Source organism: Triticum dicoccoides, chromosome 6A (genome assembly GCF_002162155.2).
Source record: "Triticum dicoccoides isolate Atlit2015 ecotype Zavitan chromosome 6A, WEW_v2.0, whole genome shotgun sequence".
Classification (NCBI taxonomy): domain Eukaryota; kingdom Viridiplantae; phylum Streptophyta; class Magnoliopsida; order Poales; family Poaceae; genus Triticum; species Triticum dicoccoides.
Window position 1 is genome coordinate 625,070,750 of NC_041390.1, and position 16,736 is coordinate 625,087,485.

The following is a 16,736-nucleotide window of genomic DNA, read 5'->3' on the forward strand; positions in this document are numbered from 1 at the left end:
AGCTAATTACTAAAATCATATGCACATAACTATGTGAAGTTGATGTTCAACCATTACATGTGATAACTAGGAAGCATATTTTTATCAGTGGACTGCTATTTCTTTTCTTGCTTCTGTTTGCAAAATTAGGCGATCATGGTAGCCTTGTTTTCTTTAGTGTTAAAAAAAGTACTAGGCTGTAGTTTTTTAGTGTGTCATATTTATATGTGTCTTTCGAGTGAACAAACTATGCTAAAGGTAGATCAGGACTTTCATCTGAAGTGGAATTCTATCTTGGGTCTGATCTTTTGAATGAAAAGTTTTAGTTAGAAATACATTGCTTTCTATCTGAAGGGGTGTATAGCTGTGTTGTATGATGTTGTTAGTTTTTGATGTACAAAATTTTGGTAGGTATTCTAGGCTGATGATTGTTGGGACTCTATAGTTATTGAATGGATTTGCTAGCAACAAGGTGCCAGGCACAATTTACTGGTTATGAGAAGACTATAGTTGTGTTATTGTGATATTCAATTTATAGAATTGACTATGTTTTTTTGCTTCAGGTAAACCAAGGTTTTGCTCATGGATCGTACTAAGCAGACTACTCGTAAGTCCACTAGAGGAAAGGCTCCTAGGAAGCAGCTAGCCACCAAGGTTTGTGACTGCAATATTGATAGTTTACCTATGCCATGTCTTTATTTATGGTGTAGGTAAATTGAACTGGGTATAATTTGAACCTCAACCTTCATTGCCAGCTTATGACCAGATATCCTACTGAAGTATATGGACTATCATGGTATTATTGTTAATTTGACCATGTGCTCTACTTTGCTTTTTGACAGGCTGCCCGTAAGTCTGCTCCCACAACTGGAGGAATGAAGAAGCCTCACCGTTACCGCCCTGGAACTGTTGCTCTTCGGTGTGTAAAATCTTCCAACCTATTCTAGCATGTGTTATAGTTTGTTTTGAAGTATTCTCAAATGAGTAAATTTTGTGCTTGACTTTGCAGTGAGATCCACAAGTACCAGAAGAGCACGGAGCTGCTCATCAGGAAGCTTCCATTCCAGAGGCTTGTTAGGGAGATTGCCCAGGACTTCAAGGTGATCAATCAACTTGTGCACTACATTGTGATGCTCCTGTTGTGTCAACTCTTACAGTATGATGAATCAAGTAAACTAAAAGCACCATCCTGTGTCTGCTTTTGCTGCTGTTTTTAGTGATTGTTTGGAACCGCTAGCTCTAATTTAACTTACTTCTTGTTCCCCTGTTTCTGCTGTCAGTATTCCCGTGGCAATTTAGGTAACTATAGTAATACTGTACAAGAAACATCATTGCATTACAAGTTGGGTTTGAATCTACTTGTGAGCAACTGGGTGCGCCCATTCTAGAATTATGATATGTAGATTTGCTTCACAGAACTGATATAAAGGCATCTCAAGTTACTTAATAGTTCCTTATCACAGGCCAACAATGCTATTGTGAGTACAGAAACCAATCTTGGTGCTTTCCTATTTGCATGTAGCCCCCTCGCTCGCATACTGTTGCCGCTGCTCCTGTGCATACTGCTGCTGCTCGCCAGATGCCGCAGCTACTCACTGCTGCTGCTACTCTTGCACTGCTGCTACTGATGCTACTCGTTATGGAATTCATTATGGAACTTGGTGCAGTGTACCATCAGTCACAGCTGCTGAGTTAGCCAGTTAGGTAGTAGTACATGACAGTGAACGGCTCAAAAGTATTCTGTGTTTGATGCATGGCCTATCTTACTTTGTGCTTATACATTCTATTCTGTACCTAACTTATATTGGAAGCTGACTATTCTGTAAGATGGATCTAACCATCATTAAGTGCACAAGTTTTCAGGATAATTCGCAACTGCATTAAAAAATTCTAGTGGGAGTTATACATGTTTTCTCATGATAGATTGATCTAGACTGAAACATGATTTTGCATCCCGTTTTCCATCGACAAATATACAAGTTATACAAGTTATATCAGCAAGTTACTGTATGTGTTAGAGAAATCAGTGTTGATTTATTTGTTATTATTTTTTTCTTTCTAATTTTTGCATGAGAGCAAGCTGGTGTAGCTAGCTGGACTATGCAGCCATCAATCAGGAAGTAGAATATTCAGTTTTGCTAATAGAAAATAAATGTATTAAAAACTTTAAAAACTGCATAATAAGTGCTTGTTCATGTTTGGTTTTCTCTAAACTTTGTTTGTATGATTGAGGGCAAATTTACTTGGTTCTTTCCTCTAAACTGTGCTTGGAACATTCGTTTTTATGATCTAAAATTGCCTTCCTGTGATGATGCAGGTGCCCAGTTTGTGCTCGCTACCGAAGGAGCTCCATGTTGAAGAAGATTGAAGAGCACCAGGGTTAACACCAGGGCAGCTTGTAGAGCTTGTAGAGCTTATAGAGAGTGTAGAGCTTATAGAGCTTGTATATGTATAGAGCTTGTAAATGTATCACGTGTAGAGCTTGTAGAGCTTGTATATGTTAGAGCTTATAATGTGTAGAGCTTGTAAAGTATATGTTATTTGTACAATAGGAGCTCTGTACTGAATCTGGCTGATAATATTTGGAGTATTATGTGTGTGTTTTGTTTGTGCCAATTTAAATACTGGTTATTTATTTACTGTTAAATTGAAATATGAAGAATAAGAACTTGCTAGTTGGGACCCACATACCTAAACATGACATCTGGGACCCATTTGACTAGTGAACCTTTTTTATATTACAAAAAAACTAAAACTTTCTACCAGAAAAAGGCCACGGCCCCAAAATGATAAGGCTTAATTGTTGGGCTTGGCCCATCTACCTAGCCAAAATTAATATGAGAAAAAAACACAAATAGGCCGAATTGTTGGGCTAGGCCCATGTGGAAAACCGAATTGGACCGGGCTGAATCCTGTGCCACATCAGCTTGCCACGCTGGATGCCTACGTGGCTTGGGGAGGCTGCTAGTGACCAAAATGCCACAGTAGGAATATTTTGGTCGTAAACATCCACGACCTTCTCACAGAGAAGGTCGCTATAGTCAGTTTACGACCGCCAGCTTTTGACCTTCTGTTTTTGGTCACAAAAAGGTCACAAATGGAAATTTGTGACCTTTCAGTGACCAATAGTGGTGGTCACAAGTTGACATATTTCTTGTAGTGTCAGGAGAGATCGCCGCTCGCCTCCTCCCAGCTATAAATAGCCATGCCCCGTGCTGCCTAGCTCCTCACTCCACTCCTCCCTCATATCGATAGCTAGCAATGAAGAATCGAGGCAGAGAGGCCTCTGGCCTCGAGCTCAGCCAGAGCTCCGCCCGGAGACCCCCCTGTCTATTGCTAGACCTCTCCATCTCTCCTCCACCATAGCCAAGCCCTCCTTAGTGATCAGTGAAGTCCGGTGGTGCTTCCCGACCCCTCATCTAGGCGAATTGTTGCCGGAGTGCTCGGATTCGCCGACCACCGCAGCTGCTGCCTACCGGAGAAGAAGGGGGTGATGCCGTTCGTCCACCTCCGGTCAAGCTACGGGTACAGGGTGAACCACCGCTCCGAGCTCTATCCATACCAGCCCTCTTTGAGTCCCTCCGCCATCGGGATCGCCGGCAACCGCCGCCGGTGAGCCGCCTCCCCTATGCTCTCTTCCTTCCCCCTCTATTTTAAATGAAGGAGGCCCACTGTCAACCACTTACCAAATCAGTAAGTGGAGGCGTATTGGGCCAATACACCTTCAACGTGGCCCATTCTGGTTAATTCAAATTTTATTTTTATTAACTGATTTGACCAGCAAGTTTGACCATGAATAACTTTTAACAGAAAGGTCCAAATGATCTGATTCATTTTGCATTGGGTTCATAATCAAATTCTTTATTTTTCCACCAAGTTTGGTATTTTTCTCACATTCATAGAATTTCTGGTGATATAAACACTGTTATGTGACATATTCTTTTATGATTTAGCTTGGTTCTTAACTAAGGGAAGTACTTCTCCGCTTGCTACATCATCCTCTCCGCTTCGAGGAACCACAACGCGAGTCATCATCCACGACACATCACTGGTCCACCCGAATGGGATCATGAGGTCAGTGCTCCATAGTGTGGGTAAAGTGCGCAACCTCTGCAGAGTGTCAAATCTATTCGAATAGCCGCGTCCATAGTATTGGACAGCCCGTCCAGGCCTCACTAGGTGATCAACCATGCTAACCGTAATAATCATTGTAATGATGGAAGAACTTGTCTTATGAGCGGAAGTACTCATTGTGATCGAGTATTCCGAGGGTTGTGAGACAACCCGGATATGAGTAAGTTATCAACAGTAAGTGAATTACTTAATATTGATCATTCTCATTGCCATGCTATTGTTTGCTGCATTTTTGGTTGTCATGTGCTTGCGAGTACATTCAAAGTACTCACCTGGCGTATCATGCCAGATGCAGGAGAAGCTTGAGACGGAGGTCTCGAAGGTCCGTGTTGCGATGTCTAGGATGTGTCCACAGCAGTGTCCCTGTGGATGGAGTCGCTACCATGTTCTGCTACGCATTAGTATTCCGTTGTAGTATCTCAAAGTTATGCCGAGGCCCTATCATGTTAGATAAATAATGTAGATATTGTCTCAGCACTTGATGTGCTCTGGCCTCAAGGATCAAGTAACATAAGCTTGTACCCTACTATTATTAATAAAAGTTCAGCTATGTTCTGTTCCCAAGTTGTTGAGTGTTTCCAGAAGACTTGATTCTGGGTCGGAAACACTGGTAAACCGGTTCTCTGAGCCGGGGTGCCACAATGCTTGGTATCAGAGCAACGCTAACTGTAGGACACCCTAGTTAAACCCATGCTAGGACGACAATTAGTATAGGCTTTGAGTATGCATATTGCTTGCTGCATTTGATTGGTGCATATCATGCGTCATGATTCATTATATTACTAACTCTTTTCATGGTGAGTGTAGATGACACCAGTTCCATATCATTTCACCTATGAGCCAGTTCCCCACACATTTCCAGCTCTACTTCACTGCGTCTGGCTTCGACTATATCCCAACGGTGAAGACCCAGTGTATCAGGTGTTTCAGGAGCAGTTGGCGGAGTCAGTGTACGAGTACCATGCAGTGGCTTACCTAACCGCGACTTCAGACATCGGAAGCTCTTCATGCTCTTCCAAGGGTGAAGTGGCTTCTACCCCGGAGTTGGCGATCCAGTTTGCTGCCATGGAGGCTATCACATATTTACGCTTTCATGAGGTCCAGATGCAGACCCACCCATGTTTCTTCCACTATCCCACCATGTCACCTACGACAGTGCGAGTCATTTTCTCACCTATTGATCCGGTGGTTGATCATACTGCTGGCATTATAGCTCAGTACGTAAATGCCAGTTACCGCATGATCATTGCTTTGGCTGAGAAGATGTGTCATGTTCAGGAGGCACTTGCAGCAGTGACTCTAGCACCTCCTCCTCCTCCAGTTCCACCTGTGTATCCACCACCAGTTCCACCCCCGCATATGTTTAGTACCTCTAGTTCTTCTAGGCCATCAGGCTTATCATCTGGTAGCCGACGTGAGAACCCAGCTGAGTGGGCCTCACTCTTAGCCACTCCTGCACCGCCCATGCTGAGGCTACGTGCCCTTTCTCCCGCAGAAGGAGAGACGTCTCGTCAGCGTCGTCGTGTCTCCTTTTACCCGGTGACTCACATCATCAGTTCTGACTCAGACTCAGGATCTGATGATGATGACTCTTCAGAGGAGCAATGTTTGTGCCATCGACGCCACTAGACTGGAGTTTGAGTAGTATGCATGCATCCTTGCATCTGTCAACTGCCGTATGAGCAGTCTACCATGATATCCACTACAAGCTTGCCATGTAAAATTATGGGTTACCTAGTATAATTATTTTGTTTCTTTTATTCAACTTTTTTATAATATTTTCCTTTGGTGTCATATAACTCTATTTTCCCCTATGGATTTTGCTCATCGATACAGTATTTGCTTTGGGAACAAAATTTTAGATGAAGAGAGGAAGTAGCAGTCAAAGCAGTGATGGAAACCCAGTCTGTCGCTCAGCCAGGCAGGCAGGGCAACCGCCCGAAGACTTACCACCTCCACCACCTCAAGCACCTACCACAGATCAAATAATGAGAATGTTTGAGGAGAAGAGAAACCAAGACCTTATGGAATTCCTCAAGAGTATGCAAGTGATGGTAGGTCAGAACAATGGCAATGGGGTGCATTCCAAACTGTCTGACTCCCAGCGTACAAAATCACCTACCTTTGGTCAGGCTGTGGATCCCATTGAGGCTGATGACTGGTTAAGGACTATGGAAAAGAAACTGGATATTGCTCGCTATGATGAAGCTGAAAAATTCCCATTTGTCAACCACTATCTTGAAGGACCAGCAGCCATCTGGTGGGATAACACCAAACTGATGTGGCCTGTTGGAGAAGAGATCTCCTGGGAGAAATTCAAGGAATTGTTCCGCAAGTACCATATCCCCACGGGTATCATGAAAGTAAAGCAGAGAGAATTCTTGGCTCTCACCCAAGGAAACATGACAGTGGGAGAGTACCTAAACAAGTTTAACAACTTGGCCCGGTACTCCACTCACGATGTGGCCACCGAAGAGAGGAAAATAGACCGGTTCCTCAGAGGACTCAATCATACCCTCCGTTACCAACTGTGCATGCTAGACTTCCCTAATTTCCAGACCTTGGTGGATAAGGCCTTCATTGCTGAACGTGAGCACAAGTCTGGGAATGATGATCGCAAGAGGAAGTTCGAGCCCAAAAAGGACTACAAAGAGCTGTATGTGCAGAAGCTGCGTAGCTAGCAACCAGGTCCATCTGAGAACAAGCCTGTATGGAACAACGGTGGCAACAACAACAAGGTGGGCAACCAGAGCAAGACCTTTGGCAAACAACCAGTCATAGAAGACTGTCACCGCAACAACACCTATTTCACTTGTGGCCAGAGTGGGCACTATGCCAAGCAGTGCCCTACTGATACTGGGAAGCAGTCGGCAAACCACAAGCTGCAAGTCAATCACCTTGGACGCCGCCCCAACCACAACTTCAACCACGGATGCGTCCACCACATCTCTATCGAAGAAGTCTGCGAAGCTCCAAATATTGTCCTTGGTATGTTTTCTGTCAATAACATACCTGTCGTAATTTTATTTCATTCTAGGGCTTCCCACTCCTTTATTTTGTGGAATTTTGCCACCTTGCACAAATTTTCTCCCTCGTTTTTGGAAAAGTTCATGGTGGTACAATCCCCTGGCTCCATGCTCAGAACAAATATAGTATATAAGGATCTGGAAATTACGATACATGGAGTCAACTTCCCCGCCACTCTTGTTGCAATAGATTCCCTAGGATTAGATGTAATCCTAGGGATGGACTGGTTGACCCCGCAACAAGTGTGCATCAACTGTGCCACTCGAACGGTGACATTGGTGAACCCAGCCGGACAAACAGTTCAATTTTTAGCTAGCAGGTTGATAACAAGAAAGGGCATGGCATATCATACCACCGCTATGGACATGAACTTGATTCCGGTGGTTTGTGAATTTTCGGATGTGTTCCCGGAAGAATTACCAGGAATGCCGCCAGATCGAGAGTTGGAGTTTGCCATCGAGGTAGTTCCTGGCACGGCTCCAATATACAAGAAATATTATCGTATGCCAGGCCCAGAGCTGGCATAACTAAAGAAGCATCTGGACGAGTTGTTGCATAAAGGATACATTCGTCCCAGCATTTCACCATGGGGATCACCAGTGCTATTTGTCAAGAAGAAAGATGGGAGTCTATGGATGTGCGTAGACTATTGACAACTTAATGAGGTCACCATCAAGAACAAGTATCCGCTCCCGCGAATTGATGACTTATTCAACCAATTGAATGGAGCACGAGTATTTTCAAGAATCGACCTCAGAACGGGATATCATCAACTAAAGATCCGAAAAGATGATATCCCCAAGACAGCGTTCACTACTCGGTATGGACTGTACAAATTTATAGTCATGGCATTTGGATTAACAAATGCTCCAGCCTAATTCATGAGTATGATGAACAAAGTATTCATGGACTTCCTGGATAAGTTCGTGGTGGTCTTCATCGATGATATACTAATATACTCTAAGGATGAAGAGGAGCATAAGCAACATCTCAGAGCTGTCTTGGAAAGGTTGAGAACCCATCGGTTGTATGCCAAATTCAGTAAGTGCGAATTTTGGCTTAAAGAAGTGGGATTCCTTGGGCATATTCTACCGGAGAAAGGAATAGCTGTAGATCCCAGTAAGGTTACCGTGGTCTTGAACTGGAAAACACCAGCCATGGTAACTGAAGTTCGTAGTTTCCTGGGATTATTAGGTTACTACCGCCGCTTCATTGAAGGCTTTTCGAAGATAGCGAAGCCAATGACAGAGTTGGTGAAGAAGAACTAGAAGTTTGTCTGGACAGCCGAGTGTGATGACAGTTTCAAGGAGTTGAAGATGAGGCTGACCACAGCCCCTGTCTTGATCCTCCCCGACATTCACAAAAGTTTTGACATCTACTGTGATGCATCCAGGCGTGGGATTGGTTGTGTACTTATGCAAGAAGGGAAGGTTGTGCCTTATGCCTCACAACAACTACGACCTCATGAGGAGAATTACCCCACTCATGACTTGGAGCTAGCCGCAGTAGCTCATGCCCTGAAGATTTGGAGGCACTATCTTATTGGGCAAAGATGTGAAATATACACAGACCACAAGAGTCTTAAGTATATTTTCACGCAACCAGATTTGAACCTCAGGCAACGAAGATGGCTTGAGCTCCTCAAGGACTATGATGTTGGCATCAACTACCATCCGGGGAAGGCGAATGTAGTCGCAGATGCCTTAAGCAGGAAGCAAGCCGTTGTTAATGCACTAGTTAAGGGTATTCACCGAAGCTTACAAGAAGAATTTGGTAAGCTCAATCTGGTGCTATGTGGTCCAATGACCCCGGACAAGTTGGAAATTATGCCAACGCTGATGGAGGAAATTCAAGAGGCACAAAAGTCAAATGAAGGAATACGGGAAATCAAGGAGTTGATTAGGCAGGGGAAGGCCAAGTCCTTCCGTGAAGATGAACAAGGAACGTAGTGGTTCGAGAAACGGATTTGTGTGCCAGAATAGAACAACTTGAGGCAGCAGATACTTAAGGAAGCACATGAGTCCGCCTACGCGATTCACCCGGGAGGTACCAAGATGTACCGAGACTTAAAAGAGACATTTTGGTGGCCAGGAATGAAGAAGGATATCGAATACTATGTCGCCTGTTGCAATATTTGCAACAAGGTCAAGGCAGAACACCAGAAACCAGCTGGGTTGCTGCAACCGTTACCAGTTCCTCAATGGAAATGGGACGACATATGTATGTATTTTATTGTTGGACTACCCAAGTCCACGAGAGGCAATGATGCCATCTGGGTCATTGTAGACACACTCAGAAAAGTGGCACATTTCATTCCGGTGAAGACCAGTTACAACGCGAACCAACTGGCGCAACTCTACATGTCCCGGATTGTAAGTCCACATGGGGTACCCAAGTCTATCACTTCAGATAGAGGTTCCCTATTTACCTCAGCATTCTGGCATCGGTTACATCAAGCATTGGGCACCATGTTGAAACACAACACAGCATATCATCCGCAAACGGATGGACAGACCGAGCTAGTAAATCAAACCTTGGAAGATATGCTTCGGTCATGTGCTCTCTCTCATGGACCCAAGTGGGAGGATAGTCTGCCGTATGTGGAATTCCCCTACAACAACAGCTATCAGGCCAGTCTCAAGATGTCGCCTTTTGAGGCATTGTATGGACGGAAGTGCCGCACACCGTTAAACTAGTCTCAAACAGGAGACAGTCGCATTTTTGGTACGGACCTAATGCTCGAGGCTGAAAGACACGTCAAAGACATTCAAGAGCGCCTGCGAGCAGCCAAGTCCCGACAGAAGAGTTATTACGACCCGAAGCATCGGGAAGTAACCTTCGAACCTGGATACTATGCTTATCTGAGAGTGACTCCAATGAAGGGAGTGAAGAGGTTTGGTACCCGGGGAAGGTTAGCCCCATGGTACATTGGTCCTTTCCCAGTGATTGCTAGGAAGGGCAGAGTCGCATACCAATTGGAATTTGCACCAGCACTGTCGGACGTGCATGATGTCTTTCACATCTCACAGTTGAGGAAATGCATTGCACCCCTAGCCAAACAGGGCAGATATGAGTGAATTAGAATTGGCTAAGGACTTGACATATGAAGAGCAGCCTGTTAAGATTTTGGATGTGATGGAAAGAACCACAAGGAGTAAGGTGATAAAGTTCTATAAGGTGTTGGGGGAACACCACACGGAAGAAGAGGCTACATGGGAGAGAGAAGATTTCCTAAGATCCGCATATCCCTATTTGTTCCCTGAGCAACTGAATCTCAAGGACGAGATTCATCCTAAAGGGGGTAGGTTTGTGACACCCAGATTTTGACAACCTTTTCGTTTCAAAGTTTTCTTGACTTTATTTGAATTTGAATGGATTTTGAACCTTTTCACTTGGACTTGGTCATCCTTAAATCTTCCTCAAATGATTCCAAGCCTCATCATCTTGCCTAAACCTTGCCAAGTACCTCATGTGATCAAATCTCAATTTAAATTATTTTCAAAAGCTATTTTCTTTTATTTGAGAATTTAGGGCATTGGCATGGGTTGTGAAGCAACCTATAGCTTGGATGCTCATAAAATTCTCAAACAATTCTCAAAAATCCCTTGGATCATATCTTGGATCAATATTCAAAAACATTCCCATGGTCTAGTTCAATTATTTTGCAAAATAATTCATTTTATCTCCTGGTCAGAATGAACCTTTGTGAAGGAAGTGCATGTTAGGGTTGACCAATTGCTACCAAATTTTTACAGCATGAGGACAACTCCAAACAACCTCCCTCCACCAAGTTTCAGCTTATAAAGATCATTCATGTGAGCTGTATTTCAAATCTTAGTTTCAAACCAGAATTGCAGCTTCTACATGAACCACCCTCAAGTCTTGCCCAAACCACCTCAAATTTGGCCAGTCTTTAGTTCTTCCAATGAGTAGTACTCCAGACACCTCCTTTCGCTCCATCTCCACCTCATCTATGCTCCAGAACCTCCCCAAGTTCTCTATCAGAAACTGTTGGTGACCCTACCTCTCATCCCTATTTGAATCTAGCCAAACCAAGGCTGTAGGTGATCTGAGGGTTCGATGGTCGACTTGCTAGACAATTTTTGCCAGTCTAACATGACCCCTAGACATGAGCTACCGTGGTGAGCACGGTGCTGGCATGCTTGTCGCCACGCTCTGCGCGGCGCAGGGCTCGGGTTGCGTCGAAGATGATCGCTCGCGTAGCGTTGCATTGTCTAAGCATGCCAACTTCGTTCCTCATTGACACCTAGGCCTTCTGGAACCCTTGCATGCGCCGGAGAAGTCCTCGCTGGCCACCATGCCATCGCTGCACTGTGCCACCCGTGCGGTCACAGTGGAGATCTCGCCGTCGTCTTCCCCCTGAGTGATCACTTCCAGGATTCAATGCGCCTGCTAGCTCAAGTCCTCTCGCCCGCAAGCAGCCAACCAGCACGGTGTACGTCGCCGGCGCCATGGCCCGCATCGAGCCGCTTCGGGAGAGATCGCCGCTCGCCTCCTCCTGGCTATAAATAGCCATGCCCCGCGCTGCCTAGCTCCTCACTCCACTCCTTCCTCATATCGATAGCTAGCAGTGAAGAATCGAGGCAGAGAGGCCTTTGGCCTCGAGCTTAGCCAGAGCTCCGCCGTAGACCCCCTCTCCATCGCCAACCCTCTCCATCTCTCCTCTGCCGCAACCAAGCCCTCCGTCATGATCAGTGAAGTCCGGTGGTGCTTCCCGACCCCTCATCTAGGCAAATTGTTGCCGGAGTGCTCGGATTCGCCGACCACCGCAGTTGCTGCCCACCGAAGAAGAAGGGGCGATGTCGTTCGTCCACCTCCGGTCAAGCTGCGGGTACAGGGTGAACCACCTCTCCGAGCTCTATCCATCCCAGCCCTCTCTGAGTCCCTCCGCCGTCGGGATCGCCAGCAACTGCCACCGGTGAGCCGCCTCCCCTCTGCTCTCTTCCTTCCCCCTCTGTTTTAAACGAAGGAGGCCCACTGTCAGCCACTTACCGAAGCAATAAGTGGAGGCGTATTCGGCCAATACGCCTTCGACGTGGCCCATTCTGGTTAATTCAAATTTGATTTTTATTAACTGATTTGACCAGCAAGTTTGACCATGAATAACTTTTAACAGAAAGGTCCAAATGACTTGATTCATTTTACATTGGGTTCATAATCAAATTCTTTATTTTTCCACCAAGTTTGGTATTTTTCTCACATTCATAGAATTTCTGGTGATATAAATAGTGTTATGTGACATTTTCTTTTATGATTTAAAAATATTTTCAGAAGGAGAAACTTGTGGATTTGAAGACCAAGAGTTACTGAACCACCCAACAGATCAAGGCAAGCCAGGACATCCATGTTATGGAGCATGTTATAGCATTGCATAATTCATATGCATTCTCTTGCATTTAATTAACATAGTCAATTCATAACAATTTATTTTAAATGCTTAATGTGACCAACTAAGTTTACTTGATGAAACAACATGCTGGATAAGTGAAACTTAGTTGGTTGATCATGAGTCACCTGTCCGGGCTTACCCGTGCAGCCACATTCACCGGTATGGGACGACCTTGACTTGGTCTGGCTCCATGCTCTTTCACTGATACCTCCAAAGAGGTAGGGTTATGTGTGTGTGTTGCCCTGATCAGGTAGACAACGATAACCCTGTGAGCCCAGTTGAGTTGTTTGCTGGCATCGCCGTTTGGGATAGTAGTTTGGCCACGGCGGTGGCAGGTGTCATGAGGACACAGGGCCACCCTAGGCTTGACTCCAAGGGGGAGTGTGATTGCCGGTGGTACGATGGGAGAGTCACGAGTCAGGCAGGTTTCGTTGGAGCAATGCTGGTCCACCCGAATGGGATCATGGGGTCAGTGCTCCATAGTGTGGGTAAAGTGCGCAACCTTGTGTCTTGCTTGGACCGTCTTGTTTGGTTTGAATTTTTTCTTTCCTTGATGTTAGATCAAAGTCATGAATCCTTGTTGTACACACTTGTCTTGAGAGAGCCAAAGTGGTTTTAGTTTATTAGAATGGCTCATATGCTTCACTTAAATTTTTTGAGCTTAGGAATTTGCTCATATGCTTCACTTATTTCTTTTTGAGCATGGTGTGCTTAGTTATTTTTGAAGAAAAGATCTCATGCTTCACTTAGATTTATTTGAGAGTTTCTGAAATTTTGTAGAAAGTCTCTCTTGCTTCACTTATACTTTTTTGAGAGATAGAAATTTATGCTCATGTTCTTCACTCAGATTTGTTGGAGCTTACAAAAGCAACATGATCAATAGTCCAAAAGTGATAGATATCCAAGAAGGATATAGATAAAAACTTTCATGAAGACGGTTGGACAAAATAAATTTGGTTCTTAATAATGGTTTTGAGATATGAGAACGATAATATGTGATGCCATGTTAGTGGGTAATTATGCTTTAGTAAGAATATTCGTGTTAAGGTTTGTGATTCCCTATGCAAGCACATTAAAGTCAATAGTCATGCTATGAAATTACATCCTCCTTGTATGCATATTTTCATTGTTAGTTTGGCTTGAGGCTTGGGTATGATATTTTCGCTTTTTAGTTGGCCGCCTTCTCAATCCCATGCTAGCCTTCACTTGTACTAAGTAGAGATACTACTTGTGCATCCAAAATCCTTAAACCAGTATTTGTCATGAGTGTCCACCATACCTACCTATATGCAGTATTTCTAAACCGTTCCAAGTAAATTTGCGTGTGCCATCTTGAAATTTTGAAATAAACTTCTATTTTTGTGTTCCCGTACCGCTCATGAGGCGGAAGGGGGTGCTTGTTATCTTCCCATGCTAAGTGTGTCATTCTCACGATGAGTGTTCTCACTTGTCATTGCACAAGAGATTGGTTGGTAATAGGGATGCCCATCCCGAATTGCAAAAATACAAAAAAAATTCCTTGGAAAGTGTTGGTATGGAAGGCACCTATGAATCCGGCTAGCCATGGCTTGTGTTTGAATGGTGTAAAAAGAATAACAAAAAACTCTCTCGGAAAGGAACAATACCTTAATGAAGGGGAGTATAAATTTATTTTTTGTTGGGAACCACCTATGGTGTACTTAGCATGGAAGATGATGAAACACTCTTAACCGTTCTTGTTGGCAGAAAAGCATACCTCCCAAAATAATTTTTATCTCTCAAATTTTCAAATAAAGAGCTCTGGCACATAAAGCAAATCAATGCTTCCCTCTGCGAAGGGCCTATCTATTTACTTTTATGCAATTTTTATTTTTCTTGAGTCTCCATCCTCTCTTAAAAGGCACCAACTGGGGGCACTATAGTCATGCTTGTGCTTTGGATAAGCTAATACACGGATATGTTATATGCATGGATCAATGATTGAGCATGATGGGCTAGGGATAGCTTTCTTTAGCATTGATATTTTGAAAGACATGATTGTTTGTTGATATGCTTGAGTATTTATGTTTTCATGTCAAAACTAGATCATTACTTTGAACCATATAAAAAGTCCATATGTCCATGCTATTAGAGAAAATTATTGTGATGAGCATGATAGGCAGGATTCCACATCAAAAATTATGTTTTTATCACTTCCCTACTTGAGGACGAGTAGGAGTTAAGCTTGGGGATGCTGATACGTCTCCAATGTATCTATAATTTTTTATTGTTCCATGCTATTATATGATCAATCTTGGATGTTTTAGAATGATTTCCTATCAACTTTATATCATCTTTTGGTACTAACCTATTGACATAGTGCCAAGTGCTAGTTGCTGTTTTCTGCCCTGTTTTTGATTTATAGAAAATCTATATCAAATGGAGTCCAAACGCAGTGAAACTTTTTGTGGTTTTTTTGGGCCAAAAGACAACCATGGGTCAGAAGAAGTACCGGCGATGGAGACCGAGGTGGGGAACATACACCAGGTTGCGCCATAGGGGCCAGGCGCGGCCTGGGGGTGTTGTCTAACTCCAGCCTCTGTTCCACCGCCTCTCAGCTCTATAAATTCTCAGAAATCCAGAAACCCTCGGGGGAGTCGACGAAAAACAATTCCAGCCGCCGCAAGTTCCAAAACCACCAGATCCAATCTAGACACCATCTGAGGGGTTTCACCATGTCCATTGGTGCGTCCCCGATGATGCGTGAGTAGTCCATTGTAGACCTTAGGGTCCGTAGGAAGTAGCTAGATGGCTTTCTCTCTCTCTCTCTTCGATCTTCATTACAATGGTCTCTTGGAGATCCATATGATGTAGCTCTTTTTGGTGGTGTGTTTGTTGGGATTCGATGAACTTTGAGTTTATGATCAGATCTATCTTTTTATATCCATGAAAGTGATTTGAGTTCTTTGATCTCTTATTTGCCTGATTTCATATAGTCTTGTATTTCTTCTACGAAACTTTGGTTTAGTTAGGCCAACTAGATTGATTTTTCTTGCCATGGGAAGAGGTGCTCGATAGTGGGTTCAATCCCGCGGTGTTCTTTCCCAGTGACAGAAAGGGCAGAAAGACATGCGTAGATTGTTGCTACTAAGGAGAAAAAGATCGTGTCTATTCCTACATGAATAGATCTGATCTACATCATGTCATCGTTCTTATTGCATTACTCTGTTTTTCCATGAACTTAATACACTAGATGCATGCTGGATAGCAGTCGATGTGTGGAGTAATAGTAGTAGATGTAGGCAGGAGTCGGTCTACTAATCTTGGATGTGATGCCTATATATAGATCATTTCCTGGATATCGTCATGATTATTTGAAGTTCTATCAATTGCCCAATAGTAAAAGTTTTCCACCGTTTGCTATTTTTCTTGAGAGAAGCCACTAGTGAATCCTACGGCCCCCGGGGTCTTGTTTCCATCATATTGCTTTCGATATTGCTTTCTTTTGCTTTTGTTCCAAATGTTTCAGATCTGAACCATATTTTACTTTGCATCAAAAACCCATCTACATTTCATCTTTCACCTTACCGGCAAGGGCTTGACAACCCCTTGGTCGCATTGGGTGTGGAGATTTGTTTTCTTCTGTGTAGGGGCTGAACACGTGGTGTTGCAAGGACCTCCTTCTGGTTCGATACCTTGGTTCTTAACGGAGGGAAATACTTCACTACTTGCTGCATCATCCTCTCCGCTTCGAGGAACCACAACGCGAGTCATCATCGACACATCAATGCCTCCGCTCCCACTACTAGGAAAATGATTATACATAGAATTTTAGCAGTAGCACCTCTTTGGGTGCCCACTCTACTGGTATGTACCAGTAGCACCGGCCAAAACGAGCGACTGCTATTGTATAGCAGCAGCGCTAGTTGGCGCGGGCCGCAGGGCCAAAACGGCAGGCCACTTAGCTGTAGCGTCTGATGTGCGCCGTTGCTACAGCTAGTGGGCTTAGCAGGAGCGCTGGCCCATTACCCGCACTGCTGCTAAGCTCACTCCCTCCCCCGCGCGCCGGCCGGCCCGCTCGCGCCCCCGGCCTCATCACTCAGCTCACTCACTCACTCACACACTCCACACTCCTCCCTCAATCCCCCGCGCGCCGTCGTCGACCCCCCCACGCCGCCGTCCCCCGCGCTGGCCCTCCTCCCTGCGTCGGTCGCCCTCGCCCACGCCG

General features: G+C 44.4%; 1 long non-coding RNA gene across 1 annotated transcript; it reads left to right on the forward strand.

The window, feature by feature from the left end:
• The first annotated feature begins 827 nt into the window (after positions 1-827).
• LOC119315369 lies at positions 828-16,193 on the forward strand. The gene is made up of 4 exons (XR_005152751.1): positions 828-898; positions 989-1,079; positions 6,898-6,900; positions 16,183-16,193. It is a non-coding gene; the product is annotated as an uncharacterized LOC119315369 (long non-coding RNA).
• Positions 16,194-16,736: the final 543 nt, after the last annotated feature.